A 27,776-nucleotide genomic window follows, 5' to 3' on the forward strand; every position below is an offset into this window, starting at 1 on the left:
GAGTCAATCAGTACATTTGTGATCACGACCATTCCAATAAATTGTATTCGAAATTCAAGTAATGTGAAAATTGTGGTAAAGTGTACAAATTATATCAAAAAAGGCTAAAACATCATCAATTTACAACTTTACTTGAAGAATATAAATCAGTACATAGCCATATTTTTTTTTATTCAGTTGTTAATCTTGGGGATAATACAGGGCATGGCATTCAGTTCCCGAGATAAATATAGCGAAGAGTTAATTTACGTCTGCTACTCGTGTATGATGATTAGGGTGCTCGTCGCACATGAAGTTTGTGCATTCCTTTTATATGCAATCAGAGCAAAGTGTGTGTGTTTGTATAAGCAAATTTACTGAAAGCAAAGTTACGCGCATCACTCAAAAATATAGAACAATGATCTCTGAGCAAAGTTACAAGAGACAAATGAAGTTGAGCGAACTTCTGATACATTTTTGCACTTTTTAGCAGAGTTTCTAGTGCTTTTTGACGGTTTTTTATTGTTTTTACACGTTTTAACAAGATAATCACGGCGTAGAAATAAGAATGGTAATTGGTTAGGACTGCAACACGAAATAAAAACTTCGTCACAAAACTTAGATTTTGAAATGTTTGTGTGTCGAATTCAAAATTTACCGCAATTGTAAAATTTGAATTATTCGTTTGCTGAATATGAAAATCTTATAAAACTTCGAATTCTAAACCTTTGTTTACCGAATATGAGATATAATCTTCACAGCTGTTTGCAAGTTCACTAAATGTTTCGTTTCTGCACTTGTTTCAGTCCTATACATCATTCAAAAGAATATGAGACAAAATAAGAATATGGTTTGCCTTGAAGTGGTGGGAGTGACGATGTCGTAGCAATTGTGTTCATTAGACAGTGGGTAAAAATTTATAATTGAGTACGCTGTGAACAATCAAATGGCGATAAACAAGAGAGTTATGCTCAAATTTATGAGCACATAGCGCAACATAGTGGCAAAATTGTGATGACGTCATATCACACGAAGAAACGAATCCCATACAGCACACCGGGATACTTGAAATAAATAAAAGTAATAGCGTTCTAGCGAAAAGTTTAGTTTCAAATTGATTAGTCCAGTAATCAAAGAGTTTTTTTCTGCTACAAAGAACAAGTACAACAACAACATAATAACAAAACGATCGTTATGTCCACTAACGTGTCCAATAACGCAGAATGCAGCCAGCCTTGCACAATGGATATGACGGCAAAATAAATGACATGAAAGAGGAAACACTTAAAAGTTAGATATCAACCCTAGCGGTCTAGATTCACGTTGGATGGATCGTTTACAACGTAACGATTTGTATATGTGACGAATGAGAATGTAGTTATGATAAGTCTCCGCGGTCATTTTCTCACGGTGTTTCGTATTTCCACTCAGAACGAGGCTTCACGGAAACTGTACCTCTTACGTAAAAATCTGAAGCTTGCGGCTTGGTAGGAATATACTGCTAGACCAAGCAGGTTTCGAACCTAAAATACTTAATTCCCAACAGCCGTGTATAGAGGCAGGGTGTGTGGTAACTACATATGCGTGTTATTTGGGTTTTTAAAAAACTTCGAAGTCTTCTCAAGATCCACTGCATATTTTAATCCGTCTCCTGTTCATTTTAATCGGTTCATATATTACTCGATTCCACACTTTTACGCTTTAAATTGAGCAACTTGACATTTGAAATGTCTATCTTCATTATCTCCACGTTTTAGCAACGGATAAAATTACTTATCTAGAATTAAAAAAAAAGTCGGTGATTTGACAACTATTTTCATTTATAAGTTTACCGCAATACTTCCCACTGAAGTTAAACTTTAATTACTTATTGTATTTGAGATGTTTTTAACAACTGATTAATTTCAGCATTTCAACCCATTTTTCTTAAATGTGTGATAATTATGATAAAAATACATTCGGTTATTATCGATTGTTCGAGCAAATATTCATTTCATCTTAAAAGTATTTCGAGATATTAGGAGGAAGTAAAAATCTACCACGAAGGGTTAATTTATACTTTAAAAAGGATACCCAAGTTCATAATATGCACCATTTCTTACGGCGATGAACGAGATCCGTCAAAGATTTTAGGCTAGAGCGAAATGTTAACAGGAAAACATGTTTCTCACTTTGGAAGTACCGTTTGCAAACGCGATGACCACTGCACTACGCAAAGACATCAGGGTCGGTTTCAAGCCGATTTCACGAACCACGGGTGTATATGTTTCCCTATATAGAAGTCTCCCAAGAGTATTGTTCATTTTAATATGACCCACCGGCGTGCGCGTTTCTGTAGTGTAGTGGTCATCACGTTCGCTTTACACGCAAACGGTCCACATCGTTTAAAAATTGGTATTTATCTAGTTAGTGTTAGGAATGATTTGAAAATTGGAATTTCTTGCGCAATCTTTTTTTTTTTTTGCAATTTTGAGTGGTAGCGAGTGTGTTTATTTTTTGCCCTAAGATCCGAAATTTTGAAACAAACGATTTCATGGCATTTAAAGTTAGACACAAAGTGGTAAAAACCACTTTTTTAATACTATTTTGATCTATTCTAGAGCTATTCACTGATATTTGGCCGTTTTGGGGCTTACTATCAGTTCATCCTCCAAAGACTTACGCTCAGCGGCACCTAGTCGCTACCCCTGCGCTACGGTGACTGACGAGGACACCGCCGTCAAAATATTACTTATAGGCAGATTTTCCTCGAGGCAAATTCGGTAATTAACATGCTGCGTATGTTCGTGCGGTTATATATGTTTATTGTATATTATTACTAAAAGTTTGTAAGAAAGGGATAGGATTTACATATTGGTCCGGTGTATGTATGTATGTTTATTCGTCTCGTAAAAGCAATATAAAAGAATTAGTAATTATAAATACTGAATACGGTATGTATGCACAAGATCATACTGGCCTAAAACACGAATATGCGTCATACATCTCTTTTGATATGTATAAATTATATTACGGTACATCAAATACGTATAATATGGTCCTTTATACAGACAGTTGTGCAAAGAGGGTGGCTGGGTTTGGTAACAGAGGTAAGGGTGGAGTATCCAAAACTGTGTGTACAAAGGAGTTTGTATAACAAAACAACATCTATATATATATAAATACAGACACAACACAACATGAAACACACTGCATGTAAATATAGTAATAAGATTAAGAATTTGGATGTAAGTACAATACCATTGAGTGATGATACCACATATATACTATAAAACGGGGAAATGGTCAAGCTTAAAGGGTGTGTACATATATGGTATGCACCACACAAGGGTGATAGTGTTGTGAGTGGTCTATGGCTGTTCTGGCAAAAATGTGACCCTACAAGTTTTGGTGCAATGTGATAATGTTATGTATCAAATTACTCACTCTTCTAAAGTATTTTCGATTTTCGGATTCTGCCAAAAGCGATGAAGTTTCAAAAAAAAAAATATGAAATTTAATAAGAAGCATTTTCACACACAATCCGGTGGGGGTGATGAAAGCCGAAATGACTGCGTAATCAAACCTGAGTACCACGCCCTTTTGCCAGGTTACCAGTCCGTGTGGGTTATGCGATTAAAAATCGGTTATGCTGTCCAGTTAGTCAAGTTATCAAACATGGAATCATTTATTGATGCAACCCAGTGGTTTTGAATTTTTTTTTTTTTTTTGGTGAAGCATAATTCCAGTGGAACATTTAAGGGGCCCGAGGAATCCAATAGTGCGATAGTTCAGTTGTTTGAATAGTAGGCTACATATAGAAAATCTAATACTGGAGACACAAAATTATATTTATGCAAGTGTCGTAAGTTTTATAATGTTGGCGAATCTAAATGGATTACGAGTTGGATTGCGCGAGACCAACTTACTGTACTTCCAACATGTGGTCGACTATGTCGAGTATATCATGTCTTTTTATAGTCTTTCTTGGCAGTTTAGTGTGTTGGCCTGTAACTTTGCTCAGATATCGGTCTCCTGTATTTCTGAGTGAGTGCGCGTGATGTTACCAAGTTAGGCTTTTTCAGCTCATCCTCTCATTGTACACTGAGTGTACAAATGGATCTTTACAAGTCATTGTATTAAATATACATTATCCAACTGGAGATCCAGAGTTCAGACCTCAGTCCAGTCGCGCTTATATGAAGATCCTACCCAAAGCGAAACCCATAAAGGCACAAGTAAGCTTTCCTCACTGCTTCAACTTGTAATGGGCCGGAATCGATTCTCTTGCGTTCTTCCTTAGCTTGGAAAGTTAGGAGAGAGCCTTCAAATGATCAATGAAATTGTGCAAGATGATTAATGAAATCCATCAGTCGATGTAATGGTTGACACGAATCATCCAACTGAGCGAAGTCGGGCCAATTTTGCCAACCAGTAAAATTTAGGCTAGCCCTACTCGCGGCCAAAGTTAAGAAGTTGAGCCCTAGTTTCGTGGAGCTGATGACTTTATGTAAATGTATAATCTATGGCTGCAAAAATTATACATAATGAGATTTTTTCCTCCGGTAGTGGGAAAGCCTACAAGAAAACATCTTTTTTATATGGCGTTCGCTTAGGGCTAAATTGGTCGCCATGTCAATCACGTCATCGTAAAGTTGTCGCTCAACTAACGACTGTTGAATATCGCGTCACCGTCGGCCTAAAGCTGACAAACTTTTTGCGGGTGGTGGCATTTTCGTTAACCGTCGGCCTAGCTTTTTGATTGTCAAGTTCAATATCAAGTTTACAGCTTTTGGTTTTGCTGTAGGTAAACATGTATGCCTAAAGGATAATGGCAAAAGGTCAACTTTTCTTCCTCCACCTCTGCCTGGTTACACTTTAAAATGCGGAAAAAATTACTTATGTTTGCTAAACTCGATTCAGTGGATAAATAATAATAGATTGAGCAGATAAATAAAAGTACTTCATTGTTACGTAACATTAAAGGCACACACTACGTAATGAAAAGTAATCGACATAGAAAGGTGAAAATAATTTATTAATGCATATACCCAGCATTTAAATTGAAAAACAAAACAAAAATATCCAATCATATTTTAGGTATTCGCGGCGCATTTAGCAACACGCTGCATTGCATCATTTTTGGACACGTAGTGGACATAACGATCGTTTCAATATTATGTTGTTGTTGTTCTTGTTCTTGTTATCCTTGTTGTTGTTCTTGTTCTTTGACACGTTTTTAAAAAGTCGCTTTTCTCTTCGAATACTGGACCAATTGCTTTGAAATTTTCAGTGGTTGAAGATAAAATTTTTCTCCAGAAGGCTATTACTTTTTTTTTCGCTATGACGTCATCAAAATTATTGCCATTGGGTGGCGCTACGTGTCCATATATTTGAGCATAGCTCTCTTGTTCTTTTTCAATTTCATTTTTGGTGTTCCGCGAAGCGACCTAAAAAGTGCAAGTGTTCTGTGGCTTGGGGTAGGGGTGGCGGGAGGAAGCCGCCAGCAATCCTCTGGTACTAAATTATCCCCTACGGGATTTGAACCTGCGAATCTAAGCGGGGTAGTCTTAGGTTAGAAATCAAGCGCATTCCTAGGGCTTAGCACGATTCGCCACTCAACGCAAACGTAGTCAGCTGCAGTGCACTGGCTGACATAGATACTAAATACATTAAAATACGTGTATACCCTTCCCCTGGGTGTTGAAATCTCAGGAATGTTCTTTACGGCCTTACATACCTGTATCATGATCGTTCTTTACCAAGAGGTCTAATCTAGAGACAGACTCAAAGTGCTTCAAACGGACCTAAGGTCTCCGCGATCTATTCGTCTACTCAAAATGGCATTAATAAAATTTAAGCAGCAGCAAATACATCTGAGGTGTTAAATAGAGTAATTTCAATTCACCCATCAATATTGATTGCTAAGTAACAATTTGTTTTTGTTACGTCATTATTGTGGGGCTACGTTAATAACAGTCCACCTCTTCACGAGCTCCATAACACCAAATATTTGAATGGTCTCGAATAGTTGATCTATATATCATCAGTTGTTGTCGTCGGTATGCTCTTGTCTTGAGCAGTCAATTATTTACTTCACATAGAACCGTGATTAATCTCGTTGCTGATGTTATGTCTCCGCCGTTTGGTTTGGGCGAAGAAATTACTATATAGTAGGCATCGAAACAACGTCACAATATGACCTCTCTTTTAACGACATCGCCCGCACGTTATAGTAAGAAAACTTAAAAGTATTCTTGGCTATGCGCCAGTTAATGAGCTAAGATTTGTACGCCAATGCAGAGAATGCATTGATATAACGCTGAACCTGTACACGCCGTTATTCTTTCATTGAGTTGTAGGACGGTTACATTTTTGATAGCATTCACGTGCGCGTTTACTCGACAAATGTAAACAGACAAATATAATGGAATTGCTGGATTCTTTGTACTAAGCTCCCGTCACTGATGCAAAAATGTGTGATCTGAGCTAAACACCCCTGTCAAGTTTTAAAATAAAAAATGAGTAATTATGCAGTTAGGGTTTTGGGTTAGAACGATTCGAAAATTTGAATTCCCGGCTGAATCTGCATCCCTCACCTTAACTGAATAAGTACTATTTTTTATTTAATTCGAGCGTTGGCGGGGTGTTGTTTTGGGGAGGGGCTTGTTACAAAAGATCCTGAGAATATTACTGTGAACTAGGTATTATACTATGAATAAAGCAAATCCAACCGCCATTTGCATTCTGCAACTTTGAGATCACGCGCCAGAAGCGTGATCGGGGCGTAACGACAACCTGGAGTAATTAAAGTAATCAGATAAAAACATTTGATTACCAACAATCAGATAGCTTTTTTCGTCAGATATTTTTGCGCGGGAAGCCACAAGCGACATCGGTTTCAGTCAGTCACAAATGTTCGTGATAGGATAAGATTTGATTTTGTGTAGGATGTATGGATAGGCTGCCTGTTGGGTTAGGACAGCGAGTTCGAAACAATATTCAGGTGAGTTAAACGTTCTTTATACCCATTGTTTTCATTGCTATTATATTGCTTTCATTTTACTATTGTATAAGTGGTAAATTAGAGGTTTTCGGGCCTATACGACTTGGACTTATTAACTAATACAGAAGTCTAGATTGATGGATGATTCTCTTTTGCACCCAACTCACTAACAGCGGGTTCTATCGTTTTCTCACGAATAGGCCAAACTTAAAACCTATATGACAATACAAAAGCTTATCATGAAGAAACTTAAACGTAATACACTTCCTTTCAAAACTTTCGCAAATGTAGCGCAAAATCCATGGTTTAATAGAGATTCGCCATAGCCTTTTTACTTTAATATATTATTGTGTATGGATTGGATCTTTGTACAAAGACCCTACCAACGTTCAAAATAAGAGAATTAGTAATTATCCAGTTTAAGTTAGGAATGCAGATTGCACTGGAAATTCAAATTTTTAAATCATTCCTAACCCCAAATGGATAATTACTGATATGTGATTTTAAAACGTGGCGGGAGCTTTGTGCAAAAGATCCGATAGATTCAGTCCCACTGTCCATTGATTATGCTAGCTACAGTTCTGCGACAATTTATTTATCAATATCTTAACTTTTTTCAGATGAAGAAATATTGAAGGTTAAAGATTCAAAGACACGAACTAACGAACGAGGAATATTACAAGTAAATATTATTTGAACATTTTATTTGACGCCTATTGATTCCTGTATACTACTGTTTTTGTTTAAAATTCTAAAGAATTCGATGCGAGCGCACCGCGTCTCTGGTCTTGCGATCAGAGTCAGCATTGTTATGCCACTTATCTGATCATGTGTTTTCTCTCGAAATTGTAAGATTTATATAAAAAAGTCAGACCCACGTTCACGTTTAAAATGCTAAATAGTTCGATGCAAGCCAACATTGAGTGCTCCTGATGTATGCGTACCAAAATGTCGCATAACCTGAATCCTGACCAGGTACACAACCCGAGTTCAGGTTGTGCGCCATCTTGGTGCGCATACTTCAGGAGGTCCGAACATTGTTATGCCGCTTTTTTGATCCTGTGCATTCTATCGAAATTGTAAGATTTAGATTTTGCACAAGCTTTAATAATTGTGTTTCAAAGCAGAAGTCCAAAAAAGTACTATAAATATAGTATCTTGTATCAAATTGGTGTACTCTTTGCGACCCCTAAAATTCGTTGCGCGCTTCCCTGCTGGATAGCGATCCCCAGTTTGCGATCTCTACCGTGAACAATGTGATAATGCTACAAATTACTGATCAGAGGTAATTAATTAGTCATATACTCCATGAAAGAGTTAAATAAATTCATTGAGTATTTTATTGTTATTGTAATATTTGCAATTTGTGCAGTTTGAAGACTACACCTGATATGTTATAGAGTTTATATTTGAAATTTAATGTCAATCGCTGAATAAATTTTATTCGTCTATTCGTCTAAACTTTCTAAATTTTAAATTTTAGGAAATTCAATATCGAAATTTACCCGTTACGTATTTTATTAAAACTTACGTATATTTTTAGAAGAAAATATTCAGAAAAGAGTCTCACTTCAACAATACAAAACGAGGTACAATATGATACACTAACATATCATTTTAACTAAAGGATGTAAATTTGGGGAAATCAGCGACATAGTTGAAAATGACTTCAATTGAATTACATAGTTGGTTTTTTGTATCTTTAGCATAAGCATAGCTTTGTAGTGTCTCTGTCAAATAACATTTGTGTGAATTAACTGCCTGAAAATGGCATAGTTGGCTCCATGAAATTTAGTTTAATTCAAATTTAGAACTGACTTACACAAAATCACGATCTATATATTGATTTTCAGCGTTATAAAACACTGCTTGAAAGTCGACAGAACAATTTATCATTGCACCAAAAGAAATTCGTCAAGTGTCAGATTTTCATCACTGAGTGAGATGGAGGCCTATCAAGTCTGAAGAGCAAGTATGTAATCATATCATTTGAAATCTTTCAATTTACATGTCTATAAATAAATGATATGTTGTATTTTTTTCCGTGAAATCGACAGACAAATTATTACTTTTAATATTTTGAGTATAATCGCGAAATTAACTATTCTGTACAACAAATTAACTGTAGCAATATCCGGTGAATAATGGCGTAGTCAGTATAGCGCTGCACGTTCAGGGGCTAACTGCTGTGTTGTCCCATCTGCTGTTGTTTCGTTTAATCGTCCAAACCGAAAGACCAATTACTATCTTGTAATGTCAGTTTAGGTAAAGTTCATCGGGTCAGCATAAATAAAAGGCGTTTCATCGCAATAGGGCGTCACGTTGTGATTACTACAAACAGTGAATTTTTTTAAAGTGATACTATAAGTTAATCCAGCAGTGTATATCTGCAGAGATACTGAAAGGATTTGAACTATGCCTCGTTAAGTGCAATTCGGTTAAAACACAACCCCAACTTAATAACCATGCAAATATTAAAACTTATTGTTTACCTTGTTGTTCACCATGGGGTGCCTATATACACACTAATATGCCTAATTTCCCTGAAATCGTAGTCCTGGCCTTTTTTATTAATCTGATGAGCGTTTTTGCCACAAATGATAATGGTAATCAGACTAATGTCTTAAATTTAACTGTAGCTCATCGTGGTAGTAAACGCTCTGGTAGTAAACAGTTGATAACCATGTCATTGATGTTCCCAACTATACTTCAAACTGAAATCGCCCCAAATTTCCAATAATGATATTATAAGAGTGAGTCATACTAAGTGTATTAAGATAGCCGTTAATCTTACACCTTAAAGAACTCGTGTCCCAACTAAAATTTTCAAAAACAATACTGTGTAAATTATATTCAACCAAGTGTAAACTTTTTTTGGTTCATATCCCCTTGGTAAAAGTGCTAAGTATTCATATGTTCATGACTGTTTAAATTTAGAGACATGGAAATATATGTCATATTTTCCCTATTGTTGGGGCAGGTCACGTCGTGTTATGCCTAATCACGTGTGAAGAGCTTAATTCATATAAACTCTCGTTTATAATCTCTACTGAATGGTGTTAGTTGAATCGTTTATACGGCACACACCGTCAATATAAGATATAGTAGTTTCAAATCTCTGGAATTCTTACTTTTTTAATTAGATATTAGAAACTTGGGTGTCGCTGCTCGATAACCAGTTTAAAGATCACTATATACATGAGATCCCACCAAATTGTAAATCTACTATAGTCAGCCTATATATCCGTTGCTTGTAGTCTCAGTAATCATACCGTCCCATGTTCATAAGTTTTCGAATCTGGAAATATAATTCCTATTTCCTTATCGTTTATTCCGTAGTAATAATCTGTCCTGTTCTTATTTATATATATATATGTCTACAATGTCTGTGGCTGAAGTTATTTATTGACCTATATTTTCAGGAAGTTGCTGGGAGGGAAAGACTATAGAGAACTTGAAGGTAAAATATAACACACTGATAAATGTAAATGGATATCAGTATGCTACAAGTTGTCGTCTTTGTATCTTTAGAATAAGCATAGCTTATCACAAGGGCGTGGACAATTTATTGAGGGGCGTAAAGGAAAAATTTGTTAGATTTTATCTTTCCCGCCTTATTTTCGATATTTTCCTTTCTTGAATATGTAGCCGTATTTTCAACGTGCTCTTCATGAATATAAATATATTTTATATGATGTGTTGCAATATTATACGCTGACAAATCATTCCAAAGTAATATTTGTAATTTAGGGGGAAATCTGTGAATAATTTGTCAATGAACTGACAATTAATATTTTCATTTTTATGTATCTAAACTCTAAAGTATAAGCATAGTTTCTCTGTGCTCCTGTCAAATTACATTTTCTGTAACTTATAAACCTCAAACTTAATAATGACGTAGTTCGAACATCTATATATAATTCAAATCAATATCATACAAAATTTACCTACATTTCATTATCTCATATAAATTTCAGCTTTCTGAAACACTTCTTGAAAGAGGGAAAGACAATTCATCATTATATCTAAAGACATGCGGGGTTATTCGTCCGATTATGCATCACTGGGAGAGGTGGCTGACTCGAGTCTAAAGAGCAAGTATGTTATTAAAATCTTTCTAATTTACATTCATCACCACTATTCACGGATCCCCACAATCAATTTTAAAATTGGTATCTATTACTATTCCTAAATAAGTTAAAATTACTTTACTTAATTTAAATGCTAAACATTTTAATAGGCTTAATACCAGGTGAATTTGCAACCCAATTTCTTAATTGAAAACCGGCATTATAAAATATTAAAACTAAAATCTAAAACGGAAGATATCACCATAAGTTTTGTTCTAGCAGTCTCACAGCAGATTGAAAACACTTTTCAGACATTGTAAATTTGTGTTATGTTAGGATTTCTTTAAAATGTATACCATATAGGAACTGAAATGGAAACACAGTAAATTGTTCGCGCGATGTACCTTTTGTCTATTTTGAAACTACCGATGGAGCCCAATACGACTTTTTCTCTGTATGTGACGATATATAAGATAATTAATGCAAAATATATCGAACATTTTTTTTTGCAATATTTTAAATTACAATCGTTCGTATTTTGTCGATATCTTTAAAATAATTTTGAGTGCCGAAAAAACAAATCAAATTTGATTAACTTCAAAATACGATTCCGGTCTACTTTTCTACTCCGGTCTAGTTTTCAGTTTGGGACGTATTTCGTGCAATTTTCAAATAGTGATTTTTCATTTATTAAATAATCGTAAAAGTTTTCCCGACTAAAATTCGAGTAACGAAGAACACAAATAAATTACTATGACAAGATATTTTGAATGCTCGCACCGGCTATGAATTGAAATTTTTAATCGAGAGAAAACTTTTTATCCTCTGCGATCTTACTTATATATAATGTCACATTTGAATTTGCGCTCGTTGTCATATTTCGACACTACTGATGTCAAATTTTATTAGTGTTATTACTTCTTTGGACAGTCACAAAATTAGACAAGTCAGTATTTTATTAAGTAATCGGAGCGCCTAAGTTTCTCCCACGGAGCACTTTGAGAACATATGCCTTAATAGACCAGGGAAGAAATTTTCGTAAAAGTGTTTGAAGTATCGTCGTACATGTTTAATAGCTGAGTTTTAGGCGGAATATTGTACAATTTTAGCATCTCTTTGAAAATTAGCTGTTTGCATCTAATAATTAAATATTCACTCCAGCTCACCATATTAAGATTTTGTGTCAACGCTTCCGAGTGGCCAAAAACTTAATATGGATACGCATTATCGCAAAGTTAACTTATGTTCAGGCTTTTCCATGGGAAACGTGCCATGAGATGGGATGGGATAACACACCTTTGTATTTCCCATAGGACGCGTGGGACACGAAAACCATATGATTTTTAGGGAAATGACGGTAAAAATTTTCGTTATGGATTTCGTGTCCATATATTTGAGCATAGCTCTCTTGTTAGTTATAAAGAGCAAAACATATTCAGCATTAACAATATACTTCGTGAAAGGGCTGATGGACACATATATAATAGTTATGAATAAAAAGGTAACTAAGTCCGTTTTTTCGGGAAACCTGCTGACAAAGTATTATTTTTATTATATTGAGTATAAGCTCAGCTTCGGTTTGTCTGTCAAATGGAATTTTTTTTGGTAAACCCCCCAAATACTTTATAATATCATGATTCAGACAACTATCGTTTTTTTGTGGCTAATGAGCGAATAAGACAAGAATGAATTTTAGCAATGAAAAACCGTGTTTTTGTTATATTACCGCCCAATATTCGGAATAAAACTTGCATTACTTTGTTCCAAATTTTGTCAAATTTTCGTCATTGTTGAGAAGGAACTTTTCCCCTTGTGTTTGCAGTAATACTGTTAGTTTAGGCACCAATGCGCGCTAATAATTTTATATGGCAAAGTCTTTAGAACCGGACCAGTGTTCATTTCTCAGTATCATTGGCATGAAATTTAATAGTATCAGCAATTATTCACTGGGACAATGGTTTTCAAAGGGTGGAGCGCGCTATGCAAAAGGGGCGTAGACAATTTTTGAAGGGGCATGTAGCTAATTAAATCTATTTTTTGTTTGTTGGACTTAATCGTGCATTTCTTGGATATTTACATTCCATCCCCGTCCATCCCCGTATTTTTGAATGAAACATAATATTTGTTATATGTAGCTTATTGCTAGCTAGTTATTTTTGAGTTGTTGCGAGCATTTTCATAACAAGAGTTACATTGTAATCACCACAATTCGTAAAAATATTTTCATAGCTATACTATACTTATGAAAAAAAATTATACTCAAGATATAAGTACCAGTACTTCTTTATCGATTTCTCCTTGAATCCTCCCTTGAAAACGTCTACCTAACTGCTAGAACAGCATTGTATCAATAATAATATAGAGAGGAAATCATTAATTCTAAAACATTGAAACTCATTTCTGTGTATAATGAATTAAATTGAGTACACACTGAGTTTTGCGGATACAAGGATGTCTATATATCCTGTGTCATATTTATATGTATATTGCCTTATTTTATTGATAGCATAGTCATTATTTTCTTGCATAGAATTTATTGATTTAATTTTCTGGGCCAATCTGGCTAATCTTATATATGTAATTTGAAAGTATCATGGTCTATGACCATGGTAGTAACCAGTTAACCGTGTCATTCGTGTTCCAAGCTAGAATTACATTAGCTTTCCAATAACAATGTGATATAAGTAATTCCAACCGAGTGTATCAATGTGAATTCTATACCATTTGGCACTGGTTAACTACGCCATGCAAGCCCCGAACTAAAATATCGTTTCAAGTGGCGATACTGTAACGCAGTGGTTCAAAAAATATGCTCAAGTTGCGACTTTTCGTGGAAATCGTATTAAACCGTACCTTCCAATAAAGGACCTTTTTTTGCAATGAGTTTTATTTAAACGATCAAAAAAAACTAAACCAAAGTCAGTGAAATTGCATTTAATGGGATGGGAATACTTGCGTCTTTTTACAACTGTTACTAAACCTTGGTAAGATTTGTGAGCGCCGCACGCATTTCTCTCTCAACATTTACTCGAGATCGATATTTTGTTCGTATTACGACCATGGTCGCAAATCTTGCTTCGCATGAATACGAAATCGCAAAAAGGATCAGATTGCGCAACACTTTTTTTTACCAATGAAGGATGATCCTTATTGAAGAAAATCCAAATTTCTTTTTACATCGATTTCGTTTAAAAACGACGAATAAAAGCAGCAATGTTTTGTTGAAGCAAGATTTTGGCCAGTGAAACATGTTATCTAATAAGCCCAAACGGCATTTAGTATCATCGCATCCCCAGTTGCAACAAAAATCACGGAATTTTACTACTTGAACGATCCAAAGTCAATGTAGCCTACGTCGTGCTTGCGTTTTTAGCCTTTTCTTGTTTAGTATCATTTTCACGCTTGTATTATTACTTTTTCTACGTGGCGCAAAAGAGATTCCGCAAAAAAAAAAAAATTTACGACGCCCACTTTGAAAACCACTGCTGTAACGTATCAATATGGCCGTAAATCCTATTGGTAAAAGGTCTTTCATGTTCATAACTTTTTGAATCTAGAAATATATTTCCTATTGCTATATCGTTGATTGCAGGTACTAATATGTTACGTTATTATGTGTATACATCTATATAAATGATCCAATAGAATAAATACACGGATTTGTCTATATTTCTTATGTTTTATTTATATGGGTATTACTTTATTGATAACATGGTTCTTAATATTCTGTGTAGAATTCACTTGTTTTTTTTCCACAAAATAGTATCATACTATAAAAAAGAACCCGACTAAGCGCAGAAATGTATCTGTAAATTATCATGGTCTATATCAGTGGTTCCTAAACTTTTTATTCGCAGTAATATATACCCACCCAGTTTACAAAAACATTTGAGGTCAGAAACGAATATAATACAGAACAAATAAACAAGGTGAATCATAGTTTATAGTGTTTTTTTCAATGAGATATATAAGCTTATTGGTCTTCCAGAGAGTTTTTTTTTTTAATTTTTGGTGACATTTTCGTCAGCCACAATCTCAACTCACCCCGTTTACTAATTGAATGGCGATGTTTTTTTTGATAGCACTTGTTTCATTGTTACAAACCCCTTCTCTACCACAAACGAGGTCGTAAATGAAAGAATCCAGGTTTCTGCCTTCTGTCAAAAGATACATCTTTATAAAAATCACGTATCGATGCATTTCTCAAATATAACATATGAATTTTATTTCCTCGTTTCATTGCATTTCAAGGAGCTCCATTTAAATTAAATATTTTCTGCGCTATTGAACCCCTGCCCATTGCAGCGTGTTCTCATTCGTCGTATTATATTTAAATTGTAGGCTCGTTAAACGATTAACTCTTCACTAAATTATCAGGTTATAATATAATTATAACCGCCCACTTTGGGAATCCCTGGTTTATACCACCTGGTAGTAAACAGTTAATAACTATGCCATTCATGTTCCAATCCAGAATCGCAATAAATTTTCAATACTGGTAATATTGGAGTGAGTCTAATCAAGTACATTAATATAACCGTGAATCTTACTACCTTCGATACTGGTTAACCATGTAATTTGTGTCCCAAACTGGAATTTTCAATAAGGATAATATATATATTAGGCCAATTGTACACCCGACTTATACTTCCCTTGGTAGTCCTAGTAACCAATAACCATACAATTCATATTGATAAGTGTTCGAAGCTGGCAATCGATGGTAGTCCAAGTAACCATACGATTCATATTGATAAGTGTTCGAAGCTGGCATTCCTTGGTAGTTCAAGTAACCATACGGTTCATATTGATAAGTGTTCGAAGCCGGCAATCCTTGGTATTCCAAGTAACCATACGATTCATATTTATGAATGTTCGAAGTAGGTTGATAAGTGTTCGAAGCTGGCAATATTCCTAATGCGCTGTTATTAAGTGCGAGTATTCATATCTTATATTCATGCGTGTATGTAATATGTATGACGCTTTATTATTGCAAATATTACGACTCTAAAATCGTTTATCATGAGGTACCAAAGCTAACATGTCCTTATCATTCTGCATACCATATAACATTTTTTTTTTTATCTTGAAACCCGTTTTCACCAGAGGGTATTAATGTAGTTGTTAATCCCCTCTCCCAAAATTCGTGTCCTAAAAATAAATTTCCTATGATATACTATAGCCGCAAATACCTTATAACCAGTATAGACCTTCATTGGTAGTGTTCCTAGAACCCATGCCCCTCATGTCCATAAGTTTTCAAATCTAGAAATATATTCCCTATTTCTTCATAGTTTATTTCGAGTATTAATATGTTATGTTCTTATAATGAATGTAGAATGTCTACAATCCCTGTGGCTGATTTAGAGGACCTCAATATTAGGTAAATATAACGCACAATGCCTGTGGTACACAAACATTTTAAGCCGTTCAAGTTTGGAATATCTCGCGTCTCGTGTAAATTACTTGTATATCTATCAATAAATAATATCTGCAATTTTTTCGGGAAACCTGCTGACAAAGTATTATTTTTATTATATTGAGTATAAGCTCAGCTTTGGTTTGTCTGTCAAATGGAATTTATTTTGGAAAATCCTCTAGTCTAAATACTGTAAAATATCATGATTCGGACAACTATCGTTTTTTTCTGGCTAATAAGTAATTCCAACCGAGTGTATCAATGTGAATTCTATACGATTTGGCATTGGTTAACTACGCCATGCAAGCCCCAAAATAAAATATCGTTTCCAGTGGCGATACTGTAACGCAGCAAATCAGCAAATAATTTTATTTAAACGAAAAATTAATATTTTTATTTTTTTTAACTTCTAGTATAAGCTTAGCTACTCTGTGTCCATGTTAATTACAGCTCCAAAGATTGATAAGGACATAGTTTAAAAGACTATGTCTTTAACCAAATCTCTTTTCTGTATTTCTGTTAAATAGCATTTTTTGTGATTTAAATAACTTGATAGTGTCTTGGGTCAACGAAATTTAGTTTCACCTAAAGTTAGATGGACTCGGTATACACACGAACATAACATTGGATTGATTTTTTTTTTATGTATTTTTAATATAAGTTTACCTTTGCTTTACTTCTGCCAAACAGCACTTTTTGTGATTTATAAATCCCAAACTTGATAATGAAACTATATATTTATTTTCAGTTTTCTAAAACACTGCTTGAAAGAGTCATTGCATCAAACAGAATCGACATTGTTAATAGTCTGGTGCATCACGGAGTGAGATTGACGCCTATATAGTCTAAAGAGTAAAGAGCAAGTATATATGTAATCTTATAATCTTTTAATTCATATGTTGTCACGTATAAACTGATATATATATCATGTTCAATCCCGCTAGTCAGGAAGAGCTGCAAATATTTCAATTATCGCACAAGATGTCCAAAATATTATCCATTGGGAACCATTACATTAGACCGTTTTCCTTTATCAATTTTACCCTTTCATTTTTGTTTCGCGAGGCGAGATAAAAAGTGTAAAAGTTCCGTGGCCGAAAAAGTTTGGGAAACGCTGGTCTAGAACAGTAGTTTTTTTTTTACCTGGGTCCAATCGAATTTTTGGTGTTCGTTGGAGCTGTTCCAGGGGTTCGGCGAGGGTCCTTCAAATTAACACAGTTTTATATTATGGCACTTTTCTATCACATCGTCTACAAATTATGCAAATTTAGCTACAGTTCATCTCAGATATTAGAACTTACACGTTCAACAACTAATAAATTAGCGATCAGTAGAGGTTGCGCGAGACTAACTCCCAATCCTTTCTCTATGCCTTTGCGCTAGTGGAATTTACCAATGTGTTTAACATTTATCAATGTGTTCTAGGCTCAGATCTTGATAGCCAGGGTCCTTTTAATGTGATTCTTTTAAAGGCGTTGAATTCTTTTTAGTATTGCTTCTAAATTCTTTTCTTGTGGTAGTTGTCGAGTCCGGAGTTTGGCAGGATCCATTCGGATACAGAAGTCACGCGAAAAGACTAATATAACGATCAATAGAGGTTGCGCGAGACTAACTCCCAATCCTTCCTCTATGCCTTTGCGCTAGTGGATCCGTATGCATGTAATGCAAGGATGCTGTAGCAAGAATAAAATACCATACTATGCAATTCAAGAGTCTGCTGTGCACACTAACACAAATATATTTCTGTAACGTTTCGTCTGACCAAAATCAGACTTCCCCAAAAATCAGACAAGCAGTTTACAACAATGACAAGAAAAGAGCAATCATGCAGTTTAAATATAGCGATAAATAAATTTGTTTGAAATTAATTGTGACCAAACAATGAAAAAACAAATATTGATATTCAGAAACAGATTGCGAAATAAAAAAATGCGATCGGTTCTCAGCATGGAATAACTGTTCCGTGGCGTGCTTGATTTCACAATACAATTTTACTAGAACATTTATCAATGTGTTCTAGGCTTCGATCTTGATAGGATCTTGATCTTGATATTTTCATTTTTATGTATCTAAACTCTAAAGTATAAGCATAGTTTCTCTGTGCTCCTGTCAAATTACATTTTCTGTAACTTATAAACCTCAAACTTAATAATGACGTAGTTCGAACATCTATATATAATTCAAATCAATATCATACAAAATTTACCTACATTTCATTATCTCATATAAATTTCAGCTTTCTGAAACACTTCTTGAAAGAGGGAAAGACAATTCATCATTATATCTAAAGACATGCGGGGTTATTCGTCCGATTATGCATCACTGGGAGAGGTGGCTGACTCGAGTCTAAAGAGCAAGTATGTTATTAAAATCTTTCTAATTTACATTCATCACCACTATTCACGGATCCCCACAATCAATTTTAAAATTGGTATCTATTACTATTCCTAAATAAGTTAAAATTACTTTACTTAATTTAAATGCTGAACATTTTAATAGGCTTAATACCAGGTGAATTTGCAACCCAATTTCTTAATTGAAAACCGACATTATAAAATATTAAAACTAAAATCTAAAACGGAAGATATCACCATAAGTTTTGTTCTAGCAGTCTCACAGCAGATTGAAAACGCTTTTCAGACATTGTAAATTTGTGTTATGTTAGGATTTCTTTAAAATGTATACCATATAGAACAGGGGTCGGGAACCCATGGCTCGCGAGCCATATATGGCTCTTTTGGTGACGGCATATGGTTCCCAGAAAAATCTAATATTCTAAGACTAGGCTTACTATTGTTTCGAGATTTCAAACTCTTTTATAGCCAAATTTGGCAGGAAATTCCCAATACGTTTGAGAACGCGCGCCCAGCACATGTCTATGTTATGTAAGATATTTACTAGACAGGCATTGTGACAAACAAGGGGATTCTGGAACATATATTGTGACATCACAAAGCGATATAGTTTTAAAAACACTACGGAGTAACCTAAACGAAAAAGGGTGATGAGTATCGTAGATTTCAACTTGGGCTGCAAGTGAGCAACCGTTCAAGGCCCGCAGCGACTACATGCAGCATCAGAAATCACATTAAATGTATATTGACATTGTATGTGTTGACTTTCGAGTAAACATTTCAGGTCTGATTAATTGAAGAAATGTTATATGGCTCGCACGGAAATGCAATTGAGAATATGTATATTTTATGGCTCTCTTGACCAAAAAGGTTCCCGACCCCTGATATAGAAACTGAAATGGAAACACAGTAAATTGTTCGCGCGATGTACCTTTTGTCTATTTTGAAACTACCGATGGAGCCCAATACGACTTTTTCTCTGTATGTGACGATATATAAGATAATTAATGCAAAATATATCGAACATTTTTTTTTGCAATGTTTTAAATTACAATCGTTCGTATTTTGTCGATATCTTTAAAATAATTTTGAGTGCCGAAAAAACAAATCAAATTTGATTAACTTCAAAATACGATTCCGGTCTACTTATAGTTGGCAGTTTGGGACGTATTTCGTGCAATTTTCAAATAGTGATTTTTCATTTATTAAATAATCGTAAAAGTTTTCCCGACTAAAATTCGAGTAACGAAGAACACAAATAAATTACTATGACAAGATATTTTGAATGCTCGCACCGGCTATGAATTGAAATTTTTACTCGAGAGAAAACTTTTTATCCTCTGCGATCTTACTTATATATAATGTCACATTTGAAATTGCGCTCGTTGTCATATTTCGACACTACTGATGTCAAATTTTATTAGTGTTATTACTTCTTTGGACAGTCACAAAATTGGACAAGTCAGTATTTTATTAAGTAATCGGAGCGCCTAAGTTTCTCCCACGGAGCACTTTGAGAACATATGCCTTAATAGACCAGGGAAGAAATTTTCGTAAAAGTGTTTGAAGTATCGTCGTACATGTTTAATAGCTAAGTTTTAGGCGGAGTATTGTACAATTTTAGCATCTCTTTGAAAATTAGCTGTTTGCATCTAATAATTAAATATTCACTCCAGCTCACCATATTAAGATTTTGTGTCAACGCTTCCGAGTGGCCAAAAACTTAATATGGATACGCATTATCGCAAAGTTACCTTATGTTCAGGCTTGTCCATGGGAAACGTGCCATGAGATGGGATGGGATAACACACCTTTGTATTTCCCATGGGACGCGTGGGACACGAAAACCATATGATTTTCAGGGAAATGATGATAAAAATTTTCGTTATGGATTTCGTGTCCATATATTTGAGCATAGCTCTCTTGTTAGTTATAAAGAGCAAAACATATTCAGCATTAACAATATACTTCGTGAAAGGGCTGATGGACACATATATAATAGTTATGAATAAAAAAATAACTAAGTCCGTTTTTTCGGGAAACCTGCTGACAAAGTATTATTTTTATTATATTGAGTATAAGCTCAGCTTCGGTTTGTCTGTCAAATGGAATTTTTTTTGGTAAACCCCCCAAATACTTTATAATATCATGATTCGGACAACTATCGTTTTTTTGTGGCTAATGAGCGAATAAGACAAGAATGAATTTTAGCAATGAAAAACCGTGTTTTTGTTATATTACCGCCCAATATTCGGAATAAAACTTGCATTACTTTGTTCCAAATTTTGTCAAATTTTCGTCATTGTTGAGAAGGAACTTTTCCCCTTGTGTTTGCAGTAATACTGTTAGTTTAGGCACCAATGCGCGCTAATAATTTTATATGGCAAAGTCTTTAGAACCGGACCAGTGTTCATTTCTCAGTATCATTGGCATGAAATTTAATAGTATCAGCAATTATTCACTGGGACAATGGTTTTCAAAGGGTGGAGCGCGCTATGCAAAAGGGGCGTAGACAATTTTTGAAGGGGCATGTAGCTAATTAAATCTATTTTTTGTTTGTTGGACTTAATCGTGCATTTCTTGGATATTTACATTCCATCCCCGTCCATCCCCGTATTTTCAAGGTATTTTTGAATGAAACATAATATTTGTTATATGTAGCTTATTGCTAGCTAGTTATTTTTGAGTTGTTGCGAGCATTTTCATAACAAGAGTTACATTGTAATCACCACAATTCGTAAAAATATTTTCATAGCTATACTATACTTATGAAAAAAAATTATACTCAAGATATAAGTACCAGTACTTCTTTATCGATTTCTCCTTGAATCCTCCCTTGAAAACGTCTACCTAACTGCTAGAACAGCATTGTATCAATAATAATATAGAGAGGAAATCATTAATTCTAAAACATTGAAACTCATTTCTGTGTATAATGAATTAAATTGAGTACACACTGAGTTTTGCGGATACAAGGATGTCTATATATCCTGTGTCATATTTATATGTATATTGCCTTATTTTATTGATAGCATAGTCATTATTTTCTTGCATAGAATTTATTGATTTAATTTTCTGGGCCAATCTGGCTAATCTTATATATGTAATTTGAAAGTATCATGGTCTATGACCATGGTAGTAACCAGTTAACCGTGTCATTCGTGTTCCAAGCTAGAATTACATTAGCTTTCCAATAACGATGTGATATAAGTAATTCCAACCGAGTGTATCAATGTGAATTCTATACCATTTGGCACTGGTTAACTACGCCATGCAAGCCCCGAACTAAAATATCGTTTCAAGTGGCGATACTGTAACGCAGTGGTTCAAAAAATATGCTCAAGTTGCTTTTCGTGGAAACCGTATTAAACCGTACCTTCCAATAAAGGACCTTTTTTGCAATGAGTTTTATTTAAACGATCAAAAAAAACTAAACCAAAGTCAGTGAAATTGCATTTAATGGGATGGGAATACTTGCGTCTTTTTACAACTGTTACTAAACCTTGGTAAGATTTGTGAGCGCCGCACGCATTTCTCTCTCAACATTTACTCGAGATCGATATTTTGTTCGTATTATGACCATGGTCGCAAATCCTGCTTCGCATGAATACGAAATCGCAAAAGGGATCAGAGTGCGCAACGCTTTTTTTTTACCAATGAAGGATGATCCTTATTGAAGAAAATCCAAATTTCTTTTTACATCGATTTCGTTTACAAACGACGAAGAAAAGCAGCAATGTTTTGTTGAAGCAAGATTTTGGCCAGTGAAACATGTTATCTAATAAGCCCAAACGGCATTTAGTATCATCGCATCCCCAGTTGCAACAAAAATCACGGAATTTTACTACTTGAACGATCCAAAGTCAATGTAGCCTACGTCGTACTTGCGTTTTTAGCCTTTTCTTGTTTAGTATCATTTTCACGCTTGTATTATTACTTTTTCTACGTGGCGCAAAAGAGATTCCGCAAAAAAAAAAAAATTTACGACGCCCACTTTGAAAACCACTGCTGTAACGTATCAATATGGCCGTAAATCCTATTGGTAAAAGTTCGTTCATGTTCATAACTTTTTGAATCTAGAAATATATTTCCTATTGCTATATCGTTGATTGCAGGTACTAATATGTTACGTTATTATGTGTATACATCTATATAAATGATCCAATAGAATAAATACACGGATTTGTCTATATTTCTTATGTTTTATTTATATGGGTATTACTTTATTGATAACATGGTTCTTAATATTCTGTGTAGAATTCACTTGTTTTTTTCCACAAAATAGTATCATACTATAAAAAAGAACCCGACTAAGCGCAGAAATGTATCTGTAAATTATCATGGTGTATATCAGTGGTTCCTAAACTTTTTATTCGCAGTAATATATACCCACCCAGTTTACAAAAACATTTGAGGTCAGAAACGAATATAATACAGAACAAATAAACAAGGTAAATCATAGTTTATAGTGTTTTTTTCAATGAGATATATAAGCTTATTGGTCTTTCAGAGAGTATTTTTTTTTTAATTTTTGGTGACATTTTCGTCAGCTACAATCTCAACTCACCCCGTTTACTAATTGAATGGCGATGTTTTGTTTTGATAGCACTTGTTTCATTGTTACAAACCCCTTCTCTACCACAAACGAGGTCGTAAATGAAAGAATCCAGGTTTCTGCCTTCTGTCAAAAGATACATCTTTATAAAAATCACGTATCGATGCATTTCTCAAATATAACATATAAATTTTATTTCCTCATTTCATTGCATTTCAAGGAGCTCCATTTAAATTAAATATTTTCTGCGCTATTGAACCCCTGCCCATTGCAGCGTGTTCTCATTCGTCGTATTATATTTAAATTGTAGGCTCGTTAAACGATTAACTAACCACTAAATTATCAGGTTATAATACAATTATAACCGCCCACTTTGGGAATCCCTGGTTTATACCACCTGGTAGTAAACAGTTAATAACTATGCCATTCATGTTCCAATCCAGAATCGCAATAAATTTTCAATACTGGTAATATTGGAGTGAGTCTGATCAAGTACATTAATATAACCGTGAATCTTACTACCTTCGATACTGGTTAACCATGTAATTTGTGTCCCAAACTGGAACTTTCAATAAGGATAATATATAAATTAGGCCAATTGTACACCCGACTTATACTTCCCTTGGTAGTCCTAGTAACCAATAACCATACAATTCATATTGATAAGTGTTCGAAGCTGGCAATCGATGGTAGTCCAAGTAACCATACGATTCATATTGATAAGTGTTCGAAGCTGGCATTCCTTGGTAGTTCAAGTAACCATACGGTTCATATTGATAAGTGTTCGAAGCCGGCAATCCTTGGTAGTCCAAGTAACCATACGATTCATATTTATGAATGTTCGAAGTAGGTTGATAAGTGTTCGAAGCTGGCAATATTCCTAATGCGCTGTTATTAAGTGCGAGTATTCATATCTTATATTCATGCGTGTATGTAATATGTATGACGCTTTATTATTGCAAATATTACGACTCTAAAATCGTTTATCATGAGGTACCAAAGCTAACATGTCCTTATCATTCTGCATACCATATAACATTTTTTTTATCTTAAAACCCGTTTTCACCAGAGGGTATTAATGTAGTTGTTAATCCCCTCTCCCAAAATTCGTGTCCTAAAATTAATTTTCCTATGATATACTATAGCCGCAAATACCTTATAACCAGTATAGACCTTCATTGGTAGTGTTCCTAGAACCCATGCCCCTCATGTCCATAAGTTTTCAAATCTAGAAATATATTCCCTATTTCTTCATAGTTTATTTCGAGTATTAATATGTTATGTTCTTATAATGAATGTAGAATGTCTACAATCCCTGTGGCTGATTTAGAGGACCTCAATATTAGGTAAATATAACGCACAATGCCTGTGGTACACAAACATTTTAAGCCGTTCAAGTTTGGAATATCTCGCGTCTCGTGTAAATTACTTGTATATCTATCAATAAATAATATCTGCAATTTTTTCGGGAAACCTGCTGACAAAGTATTATTTTTATTATATTGAGTATAAGCTCAGCTTTGGTTTGTCTGTCAAATGGAATTTATTTTGGAAAATCCTCTAGTCTAAATACTGTATAATATCATGATTCGGACAACTATCGTTTTTTTCTGGCTAATAAGTAATTCCAACCGAGTGTATCAATGTGAATTCTATACGATTTGGCATTGGTTAACTACGCCATGCAAGCCCCAAAATAAAATATCGTTTTCAGTGGCGATACTGTAACGCAGCAAATTAGCAAATAATTTTATTTAAACGAAAAATTAATATTTTTATTTTTTTTAACTTCTAGTATAAGCTTAGCTACTCTGTGTCCATGTTAATTACAGCTCCGAAGATTGATAAGGACATAGTTTAAAAGACTATGTCTTTAACCAAATCTCTTTTCTGTATTTCTGTTAAATAGCATTTTTTGTGATTTAAATAACTTGATAGTGTCTTGGGTCAACGAAATTTAGTTTCACCTAAAGTTAGATGGACTCGGTATACACACGAACATAACATTGGATTGATTTTTTTTTTATGTATTTTTAATATAAGTTTACCTTTGCTTTACCTCTGCCAAACAGCACTTTTTGTGATTTATAAATCCCAAACTTGATAATGAAACTATATATTTATTTTCAGTTTTCTAAAACACTGCTTGAAAGAGTCATTGCATCAAACAGAATCGACATTGTTAATAGTCTGGTGCATCACGGAGTGAGATTGACGCCTATATAGTCTAAAGAGTAAAGAGCAAGTATATATGTAATCTTATAATCTTTTAATTCATATTTTGTCACGTATAAACTGATATATATATCATGTTCAATCCCGCTAGTCAGGAAGAGCTGCAAATATTTCAATTATCGCACAAGATGTCCAAAATATTATCCATTGGGAACCATTACATTAGACCGTTTTCCTTTATCAATTTTACCCTTTCATTTTTGTTTCGCGAGGCGAGATAAAAAGTGTAAAAGTTCCGTGGCCGAAAAAGTTTGAGAAACGCTGGTCTAGAACAGTAGTTTTTTTTTTACCTGGGTTCAATCGAATTTTTGGTGTTCGTTGGAGCTGTTCCAGGGGTTCGACGAGGGTCCTTCAAATTAACACAGTTTTATATTATGGCACTTTTCTATCACATCGTCTACAAATTATGCAAATTTAGCTACAGTTCATCTCAGATATTAGAACTTACACGTTCAACAACTAATAAATTAGCGATCAGTAGAGGTTGCGCGAGACTAACTCCCAATCCTTTCTCTATGCCTTTGCGCTAGTGGAATTTACCAATGTGTTTAACATTTATCAATGTGTTCTAGGCTCAGATCTTGATAGCCAGGGTCCTTTTAATGTGATTCTTTTAAAGGCGTTGAATTCTTTTTAGTATTGCTTCTAAATTCTTTTCTTGTGGTAGTTGTCGAGTCCGGAGTTTGGCAGGATCCATTCGGATACAGAAGTCACGCGAAAAGACTAATATAACGATCAATAGAGGTTGCGCGAGACTAACTCCCAATCCTTTCTCTATGCCTTTGCGCTAGTGGATCCGTATGCATGTAATGCAAGGATGCTGTAGCAAGAATAAAATACCATACTATGCAATTCAAGAGTCTGCTGTGCACACTAACACAAATATATTTCTGTAACGTTTCGTCTGACCAAAATCAGACTTCCCCGAAAATCAGACAAGCAGTTTACAACAATGACAAGAAAAGAGCAATCATGCAGTTTAAATATAGCGATAAATAAGTTTGTTTGAAATTTATTGTGACCAAAAATGAAAAAACAATTATTGATATTCAGAAACAGATTGCGAAATAAAAAAATGCGATCGGTTCTCAGCATGGAATAATTGTTCCGCGGCGTGCTTGATTTCACAATAAGTTTTACTAGAACATTTATCAATGTGTTCTAGGCTCCGATCTTGATAGGATCTTGATCTTGATATTTTCATTTTTATGTATCTAAACTCTAAAGTATAAGCATAGTTTCTCTGTGCTCCTGTCAAATTACATTTTCTGTAACTTATAAACCTCAAACTTAATAATGACGTAGTTCGAACATCTATATATAATTCAAATCAATATCATACAAAATTTACCTACATTTCATTATCTCATATAAATTTCAGCTTTGTGAAACACTTCTTGAAAGCGGGAAAGACAATTTATCATTATATCTAAAGACATGCGGGGTTATTCGTCCGATTATGCATCACTGAGAGAGGTGGCTGACTCGAGTCTAAAGAACAAGTATGTTATTAAAATCTTTTCAATCTTTCTAATTTACATTCATCACCACTATTCACGGATCCCCACAATCAATTTTAAAATTGGTATCTATTACTATTCCTAAATAAGTTAAAATTACTTTACTTAATTTAAATGCTAAACATTTTAATAGGCTTAATACCAGGTGAATTTGCAACCCAATTTCCTAATTGAAAACCGGCATTATAAAATATTAAAACTAAAATCTAAAACGGAAGATATCACCATAAGTTTTGTTCTAGCAGTCTCACAGCAGATTGAAAACGCTTTTCAGACATTGTAAATTTGTGTTATGTTAGGATTTCTTTAAAATGTATACCATATAGAACAGGGGTCGGGAACCCATGGCTCGCGAGCCATATATGGCTCTTTTGGTGACGGCATATGGTTCCCAGAAAAATCTAATATTCTAAGACTAGGCTTACTATTGTTTCGAGATTTCAAACTCTTTTATAGCCAAATTTGGCAGGAAATTCCCAATACGTTTGAGAACGCGCGCCCAGCACATGTCTATGTTATGTAAGATATTTACTAGACAGGCATTGTGACAAACAAGGGGATTCTGGAACATATATTGTGACATCACAAAGCGATATAGTTTTAAAAACACTACGGAGTAACCTAAACGAAAAAGGGTGATGAGTATCGTAGATTTCAACTTG

At 34.5% G+C, this 27,776-nt stretch overlaps 1 protein-coding gene and 2 long non-coding RNA genes across 5 annotated transcripts in view; 2 read left to right on the top strand and 1 right to left on the bottom strand.

The window, feature by feature from the left end:
- Window positions 1–27,776, bottom strand: part of LOC144427380 (E3 SUMO-protein ligase RanBP2-like) — a 189,085-nt gene that overhangs the window by 38,684 nt on the left and 122,625 nt on the right. The window lies entirely within an intron of this gene.
- On the top strand, window positions 6,883–8,937 carry LOC144427172 (uncharacterized). The gene is made up of 4 exons (XR_013477795.1): window positions 6,883–6,964; window positions 7,585–7,646; window positions 8,508–8,553; window positions 8,818–8,937. It is a non-coding gene; the product is annotated as an uncharacterized LOC144427172 (long non-coding RNA).
- LOC144427425 (uncharacterized) lies at window positions 17,221–26,528 on the top strand. Its single transcript, XR_013477968.1, has 3 exons — window positions 17,221–17,321; window positions 18,687–18,807; window positions 25,490–26,528. It is a non-coding gene; the product is annotated as an uncharacterized LOC144427425 (long non-coding RNA).

Source organism: Styela clava, chromosome 9, assembly GCF_964204865.1.
Source record: "Styela clava chromosome 9, kaStyClav1.hap1.2, whole genome shotgun sequence".
NCBI classification, from domain to species: domain Eukaryota; kingdom Metazoa; phylum Chordata; class Ascidiacea; order Stolidobranchia; family Styelidae; genus Styela; species Styela clava.